Consider the following 9029-nt stretch of genomic DNA (forward strand, 5'->3'; position numbering starts at 1 on the left):
CTGAGGGAATTAGGTGAGTGATTGTAGTGAGATGTGTGATTTTCGTTCGAGCTGTTCGAGCTGGATTGATTGATGATGTATAGTGTGTTGTTCAGCTGGGAGACAGACGGTGTGTGTGGTGATAGTGTAAGTGTGCGTGTAGAACGTTAATGAGTAAGTTAGTTTAGTGTTGAATTTGTGTGGTTTGATGTGGGGTTACGGTTTGTGGTAATCTCTGAGTAATGAAAATTCTGTTCATAGTTTGTTGTAATGTGTGTTGATGGTTTGACGGTAGTGGTGTGTGTGTTTTGTGAGAGTTTATATTTGAATGAAGTGAAGTATTTCAGTAAATTTTGTTGGCACCGTTGTGGTTTAGTGTCTGAGAAGTGATGTGTTCTCATTGGAGCTAGGAATGCATTGTGAGGGTTAATTAATAATGAGTGTTTGGAGTATGTATGCACTTGAGTGTGTGTTGGTAATTGTGAGATTTTGTGGGAAGGTGGGTGGATGAGTGAATTGATAAGGCGGGACAGCGATATACTGGTGTGCGTGAAAGTTTGTCTTTATTTACAAACAAACCAATAAGTAATATTGGTGATGTGATTGCGATTAGTGTAGTTAGAGTTTCGATTGTTAAATGAGGTGTGGATGTTTACATGTTTGTCAGTGTATCGGATGGTGTTGTTGTTGGTGTTTGAGTAAGAACCGTTGTTGATCCGTCCTGGAGATGTCTAGTTTTCAGGAAGCCAACGACGAAGGGGAAATGTTTTCTGGTCTCTTCGGTGAAGCAGGATTGTACTGGTTCTTACTTAGCACCAGGTAGATGTGTTTAGTGTGAGTGTGACGAATGATGTCTAGTATTGGTTTGTGTTGGGACGTGTGTTGAACTGTGTTGATTGTTTATAGCTTAGGGATGACTTGTACTGTGATGTTGGTCGTATGTCTGTTGATGATCAGGTGGTTTTGTGTGTGTGTGTGTGTGGTGGTGGTGGTGGTGGTGGTGTAGTTGTTGTTATTGATCTGTTTGCCTGTTTGTGTTTGTATGGTAGGGAATAGTGTTGTTGGTTTTGTTGATTTTGAATATGGTTGGACTGGGATCATTGTGTTGGGGTGTTTGTTTGTTAGTGTAGTTGACGACTCATTTATTCTGTGTTTGTAACTTTGAGTGTTTCACTTTGTTTGTCAATGGTATTGATTATTCTATTGGCGTGTTTGTGTGTATGTGTGTGTGTGTGTGTGGTGGGGTGTGTAGTTTGGTTATATTTGTGAGTGATTGTGGGAGGTATTTCTGAGATGTGTTCTGTTGAGCGTGAGGCGTGCTGATGAGCTTGTTGACATGCTGAGGAATTAGGTGAGTGATTGTAGTGAGATGTGTGATTTTCGTTCGAGCTGTTCGAGCTGGATTGATTGATGATGTATAGTGTGTTGTTCAGCTGGGAGACAGACGGTGTGTGTGGTGATAGTGTAAGTGTGCGTGTAGAACGTTAATGAGTAAATTAGTTTAGTGTTGAATTTGTGTGGTTTGATGTGGGGTTACGGTTTGTGGTAATCTCTGAGTAATGAAAATTCTGTTCATAGTTTGTTGTAATGTGTGTTGATGGTTTGACGGTAGTGGTGTGTGTGTTTTGTGAGAGTTTATATTTGAATGAAGTGAAGTATTTCAGTAAATTTTGTTGGCACCGTTGTGGTTTAGTGTCTGAGAAGTGATGTGTTCTCATTGGAGCTAGGAATGCATTGTGAGGGTTAATTAATAATGAGTGTTTGGAGTATGTATGCACTTGAGTGTGTGTTGGTAATTGTGAGATTTTGTGGGAAGGTGGGTGGATGAGTGAATTGATAAGGCGGGACAGCGATATACTGGTGTGCGTGAAAGTTTGTCTTTATTTACAAACAAACCAATAAGTAATATTGGTGATGTGATTGCGATTAGTGTAGTTAGAGTTTCGATTGTTAAATGAGGTGTGGATGTTTACATGTTTGTCAGTGTATCGGATGGTGTTGTTGTTGGTGTTTGAGTAAGAACCGTTGTTGATCCGTCCTGGAGATGTCTAGTTTTCAGGAAGCCAACGACGAAGGGGAAATGTTTTCTGGTCTCTTCGGTGAAGCAGGATTGTACTGGTTCTTACTTAGCACCAGGTAGATGTGTTTAGTGTGAGTGTGACGAATGATGTCTAGTATTGGTTTGTGTTGGGACGTGTGTTGAACTGTGTTGATTGTTTATAGCTTAGGGATGACTTGTACTGTGATGTTGGTCGTATGTCTGTTGATGATCAGGTGGTTTTGTGTGTGTGTGTGTGTGTGTGTGTGTGGTGGTGGTGTAGTTGTTGTTATTGATCTGTTTGCCTGTTTGTGTTTGTATGGTAGGGAATAGTGTTGTTGGTTTTGTTGATTTTGAATATGGTTGGACTGGGATCATTGTGTTGGGGTGTTTGTTTGTTAGTGTAGTTGACGACTCATTTATTCTGTGTTTGTAACTTTGAGTGTTTCACTTTGTTTGTCAATGGTATTGATTATTCTATTGGCGTGTTTGTGTGTATGTGTGTGTGTGTGTGTGTGTGGTGGGGTGTGTAGTTTGGTTATATTTGTGAGTGATTGTGGGAGGTATTTCTGAGATGTGTTCTGTTGAGCGTGAGGCGTGCTGATGAGCTTGTTGACATGCTGAGGGAATTAGGTGAGTGATTGTAGTGAGATGTGTGATTTTCGTTCGAGCTGTTCGAGCTGGATTGATTGATGATGTATAGTGTGTTGTTCAGCTGGGAGACAGACGGTGTGTGTGGTGATAGTGTAAGTGTGCGTGTAGAACGTTAATGAGTAAGTTAGTTTAGTGTTGAATTTGTGTGGTTTGATGTGGGGTTACGGTTTGTGGTAATCTCTGAGTAATGAAAATTCTGTTCATAGTTTGTTGTAATGTGTGTTGATGGTTTGACGGTAGTGGTGTGTGTGTTTTTGTGAGAGTTTATATTTGAATGAAGTGAAGTATTTCAGTAAATTTTGTTGGCACCGTTGTGGTTTAGTGTCTGAGAAGTGATGTGTTCTCATTGGAGCTAGGAATGCATTGTGAGGGTTAATTAATAATGAGTGTTTGGAGTATGTATGCACTTGAGTGTGTGTTGGTAATTGTGAGATTTTGTGGGAAGGTGGGTGGATGAGTGAATTGATAAGGCGGGACAGCGATATACTGGTGTGCGTGAAAGTTTGTCTTTATTTACAAACAAACCAATAAGTAATATTGGTGATGTGATTGCGATTAGTGTAGTTAGAGTTTCGATTGTTAAATGAGGTGTGGATGTTTACATGTTTGTCAGTGTATCGGATGGTGTTGTTGTTGGTGTTTGAGTAAGAACCGTTGTTGATCCGTCCTGGAGATGTCTAGTTTTCAGGAAGCCAACGACGAAGGGAAATGTTTTCTGGTCTCTTCGGTGAAGCAGGATTGTACTGGTTCTTACTTAGCACCAGGTAGATGTGTTTAGTGTGAGTGTGACGAATGATGTCTAGTATTGGTTTGTGTTGGGACGTGTGTTGAACTGTGTTGATTGTTTATAGCTTAGGGATGACTTGTACTGTGATGTTGGTCGTATGTCTGTTGATGATCAGGTGGTTTTTGTGTGTGTGTGTGTGTGTGTGGTGGTGGTGTAGTTGTTGTTATTGATCTGTTTGCCTGTTTGTGTTTGTATGGTAGGGAATAGTGTTGTTGGTTTTGTTGATTTTGAATATGGTTGGACTGGGATCATTGTGTTGGGGTGTTTGTTTGTTAGTGTAGTTGACGACTCATTTATTCTGTGTTTGTAACTTTGAGTGTTTCACTTTGTTTGTCAATGGTATTGATTATTCTATTGGCGTGTTTGTGTGTATGTGTGTGTGTGTGTGGTGGTGGTGGTGGGGTGTGTAGTTTGGTTATATTTGTGAGTGATTGTGGGAGGTATTTCTGAGATGTGTTCTGTTGAGCGTGAGGCGTGCTGATGAGCTTGTTGACATGCTGAGGAATTAGGTGAGTGATTGTAGTGAGATGTGTGATTTTCGTTCGAGCTGTTCGAGCTGGATTGATTGATGATGTATAGTGTGTTGTTCAGCTGGGAGACAGACGGTGTGTGTGGTGATAGTGTAAGTGTGCGTGTAGAACGTTAATGAGTAAGTTAGTTTAGTGTTGAATTTGTGTGGTTTGATGTGGGGTTACGGTTTGTGGTAATCTCTGAGTAATGAAAATTCTGTTCATAGTTTGTTGTAATGTGTGTTGATGGTTTGACGGTAGTGGTGTGTGTGTTTTTGTGAGAGTTTATATTTGAATGAAGTGAAGTATTTCAGTAAATTTTGTTGGCACCGTTGTGGTTTAGTGTCTGAGAAGTGATGTGTTCTCATTGGAGCTAGGAATGCATTGTGAGGGTTAATAATGAGTGTTTGGAGTATGTATGCACTTGAGTGTGTGTTGGTAATTGTGAGATTTTGTGGGAAGGTGGGTGGATGAGTGAATTGATAAGGCGGGACAGCGATATACTGGTGTGCGTGAAAGTTTGTCTTTATTTACAAACAAACCAATAAGTAATATTGGTGATGTGATTGCGATTAGTGTAGTTAGAGTTTCGATTGTTAAATGAGGTGTGGATGTTTACATGTTTGTCAGTGTATCGGATGGTGTTGTTGTTGGTGTTTGAGTAAGAACCGTTGTTGATCCGTCCTGGAGATGTCTAGTTTTCAGGAAGCCAACGACGAAGGGGAAATGTTTTCTGGTCTCTTCGGTGAAGCAGGATTGTACTGGTTCTTACTTAGCACCAGGTAGATGTGTTTAGTGTGAGTGTGACGAATGATGTCTAGTATTGGTTTGTGTTGGGACGTGTGTTGAACTGTGTTGATTGTTTATAGCTTAGGGATGACTTGTACTGTGATGTTGGTCGTATGTCTGTTGATGATCAGGTGGTTTTGTGTGTGTGTGTGTGTGTGTGGTGGTGGTGGTGGTGTAGTTGTTGTTATTGATCTGTTTGCCTGTTTGTGTTTGTATGGTAGGGAATAGTGTTGTTGGTTTTGTTGATTTTGAATATGGTTGGACTGGGATCATTGTGTTGGGGTGTTTGTTTGTTAGTGTAGTTGACGACTCATTTATTCTGTGTTTGTAACTTTCAGTGTTTCACTTTGTTTGTCAATGGTATTGATTATTCTATTGGCGTGTTTGTGTGTATGTGTGTGTGTGTGTGTGTGGTGGGGTGTGTAGTTTGGTTATATTTGTGAGTGATTGTGGGAGGTATTTCTGAGATGTGTTCTGTTGAGCGTGAGGCGTGCTGATGAGCTTGTTGACATGCTGAGGGAATTAGGTGAGTGATTGTAGTGAGATGTGTGATTTTCGTTCGAGCTGTTCGAGCTGGATTGATTGATGATGTATAGTGTGTTGTTCAGCTGGGAGACAGACGGTGTGTGTGGTGATAGTGTAAGTGTGCGTGTAGAACGTTAATGAGTAAGTTAGTTTAGTGTTGAATTTGTGTGGTTTGATGTGGGGTTACGGTTTGTGGTAATCTCTGAGTAATGAAAATTCTGTTCATAGTTTGTTGTAATGTGTGTTGATGGTTTGACGGTAGTGGTGTGTGTGTTTTTGTGAGAGTTTATATTTGAATGAAGTGAAGTATTTCAGTAAATTTTGTTGGCACCGTTGTGGTTTAGTGTCTGAGAAGTGATGTGTTCTCATTGGAGCTAGGAATGCATTGTGAGGGTTAATTAATAATGAGTGTTTGGAGTATGTATGCACTTGAGTGTGTGTTGGTAATTGTGAGATTTTGTGGGAAGGTGGGTGGATGAGTGAATTGATAAGGCGGGACAGCGATATACTGGTGTGCGTGAAAGTTTGTCTTTATTTACAAACAAACCAATAAGTAATATTGGTGATGTGATTGCGATTAGTGTAGTTAGAGTTTCGATTGTTAAATGAGGTGTGGATGTTTACATGTTTGTCAGTGTATCGGATGGTGTTGTTGTTGGTGTTTGAGTAAGAACCGTTGTTGATCCGTCCTGGAGATGTCTAGTTTTCAGGAAGCCAACGACGAAGGGGAAATGTTTTCTGGTCTCTTCGGTGAAGCAGGATTGTACTGGTTCTTACTTAGCACCAGGTAGATGTGTTTAGTGTGAGTGTGACGAATGATGTCTAGTATTGGTTTGTGTTGGGACGTGTGTTGAACTGTGTTGATTGTTTATAGCTTAGGGATGACTTGTACTGTGATGTTGGTCGTATGTCTGTTGATGATCAGGTGTGTGTGTGTGTGTGTGTGTGTGTGTGGTGGTGGTGTAGTTGTTGTTATTGATCTGTTTGCCTGTTTGTGTTTGTATGGTAGGGAATAGTGTTGTTGGTTTTGTTGATTTTGAATATGGTTGGACTGGGATCATTGTGTTGGGGTGTTTGTTTGTTAGTGTAGTTGACGACTCATTTATTCTGTGTTTGTAACTTTGAGTGTTTCACTTTGTTTGTCAATGGTATTGATTATTCTATTGGCGTGTTTGTGTGTATGTGTGTGTGTGTGTGGTGGGGTGTGTAGTTTGGTTATATTTGTGAGTGATTGTGGGAGGTATTTCTGAGATGTGTTCTGTTGAGCGTGAGGCGTGCTGATGAGCTTGTTGACATGCTGAGGGAATTAGGTGAGTGATTGTAGTGAGATGTGTGATTTTCGTTCGAGCTGTTCGAGCTGGATTGATTGATGATGTATAGTGTGTTGTTCAGCTGGGAGACAGACGGTGTGTGTGGTGATAGTGTAAGTGTGCGTGTAGAACGTTAATGAGTAAATTAGTTTAGTGTTGAATTTGTGTGGTTTGATGTGGGGTTACGGTTTGTGGTAATCTCTGAGTAATGAAAATTCTGTTCATAGTTTGTTGTAATGTGTGTTGATGGTTTGACGGTAGTGGTGTGTGTGTTTTGTGAGAGTTTATATTTGAATGAAGTGAAGTATTTCAGTAAATTTTGTTGGCACCGTTGTGGTTTAGTGTCTGAGAAGTGATGTGTTCTCATTGGAGCTAGGAATGCATTGTGAGGGTTAATAATGAGTGTTTGGAGTATGTATGCACTTGAGTGTGTGTTGGTAATTGTGAGATTTTGTGGGAAGGTGGGTGGATGAGTGAATTGATAAGGCGGGACAGCGATATACTGGTGTGCGTGAAAGTTTGTCTTTATTTACAAACAAACCAATAAGTAATATTGGTGATGTGATTGCGATTAGTGTAGTTAGAGTTTCGATTGTTAAATGAGGTGTGGATGTTTACATGTTTGTCAGTGTATCGGATGGTGTTGTTGTTGGTGTTTGAGTAAGAACCGTTGTTGATCCGTCCTGGAGATGTCTAGTTTTCAGGAAGCCAACGACGAAGGGGAAATGTTTTCTGGTCTCTTCGGTGAAGCAGGATTGTACTGGTTCTTACTTAGCACCAGGTAGATGTGTTTAGTGTGAGTGTGACGAATGATGTCTAGTATTGGTTTGTGTTGGGACGTGTGTTGAACTGTGTTGATTGTTTATAGCTTAGGGATGACTTGTACTGTGATGTTGGTCGTATGTCTGTTGATGATCAGGTGGTTTTGTGTGTGTGTGTGTGTGTGTGTGTGTGGTGTAGTTGTTGTTATTGATCTGTTTGCCTGTTTGTGTTTGTATGGTAGGGAATAGTGTTGTTGGTTTTGTTGATTTTGAATATGGTTGGACTGGGATCATTGGGTTGGGGTTTGTTTGTTTGTTAGTGTAGTTGACGACTCATTTATTCTGTGTTTGTAACTTTGAGTGTTTCACTTTGTTTGTCAATGGTATTGATTATTCTATTGGCGTGTTTGTGTGTATGTGTGTGTGTGTGTGTGGTGGGGTGTGTAGTTTGGTTATATTTGTGAGTGATTGTGGGAGGTATTTCTGAGATGTGTTCTGTTGAGCGTGAGGCGTGCTGATGAGCTTGTTGACATGCTGAGGGAATTAGGTGAGTGATTGTAGTGAGATGTGTGATTTTCGTTCGAGCTGTTCGAGCTGGATTGATTGATGATGTATAGTGTGTTGTTCAGCTGGGAGACAGACGGTGTGTGTGGTGATAGTGTAAGTGTGCGTGTAGAACGTTAATGAGTAAATTAGTTTAGTGTTGAATTTGTGTGGTTTGATGTGGGGTTACGGTTTGTGGTAATCTCTGAGTAATGAAAATTCTGTTCATAGTTTGTTGTAATGTGTGTTGATGGTTTGACGGTAGTGGTGTGTGTGTTTTTGTGAGAGTTTATATTTGAATGAAGTGAAGTATTTCAGTAAATTTTGTTGGCACCGTTGTGGTTTAGTGTCTGAGAAGTGATGTGTTCTCATTGGAGCTAGGAATGCATTGTGAGGGTTAATTAATAATGAGTGTTTGGAGTATGTATGCACTTGAGTGTGTGTTGGTAATTGTGAGATTTTGTGGGAAGGTGGGTGGATGAGTGAATTGATAAGGCGGGACAGCGATATACTGGTGTGCGTGAAAGTTTGTCTTTATTTACAAACAAACCAATAAGTAATATTGGTGATGTGATTGCGATTAGTGTAGTTAGAGTTTCGATTGTTAAATGAGGTGTGGATGTTTACATGTTTGTCAGTGTATCGGATGGTGTTGTTGTTGGTGTTTGAGTAAGAACCGTTGTTGATCCGTCCTGGAGATGTCTAGTTTTCAGGAAGCCAACGACGAAGGGGAAATGTTTTCTGGTCTCTTCGGTGAAGCAGGATTGTACTGGTTCTTACTTAGCACCAGGTAGATGTGTTTAGTGTGAGTGTGACGAATGATGTCTAGTATTGGTTTGTGTTGGGACGTGTGTTGAACTGTGTTGATTGTTTATAGCTTAGGGATGACTTGTACTGTGATGTTGGTCGTATGTCTGTTGATGATCAGGTGGTGTGTGTGTGTGTGTGTGTGTGTGTGTGTGGTGTAGTTGTTGTTATTGATCTGTTTGCCTGTTTGTGTTTGTATGGTAGGGAATAGTGTTGTTGGTTTTGTTGATTTTGAATATGGTTGGACTGGGATCATTGTGTTGGGGTGTTTGTTTGTTAGTGTAGTTGACGACTCATTTATTCTGTGTTTGTAACTTTGAGTGTTTC

The sequence above is a fragment of the Schistosoma haematobium genome, chromosome ZW (genome assembly GCF_000699445.3).
Source record: "Schistosoma haematobium chromosome ZW, whole genome shotgun sequence".
In the NCBI taxonomy this organism is placed as follows: domain Eukaryota; kingdom Metazoa; phylum Platyhelminthes; class Trematoda; order Strigeidida; family Schistosomatidae; genus Schistosoma; species Schistosoma haematobium.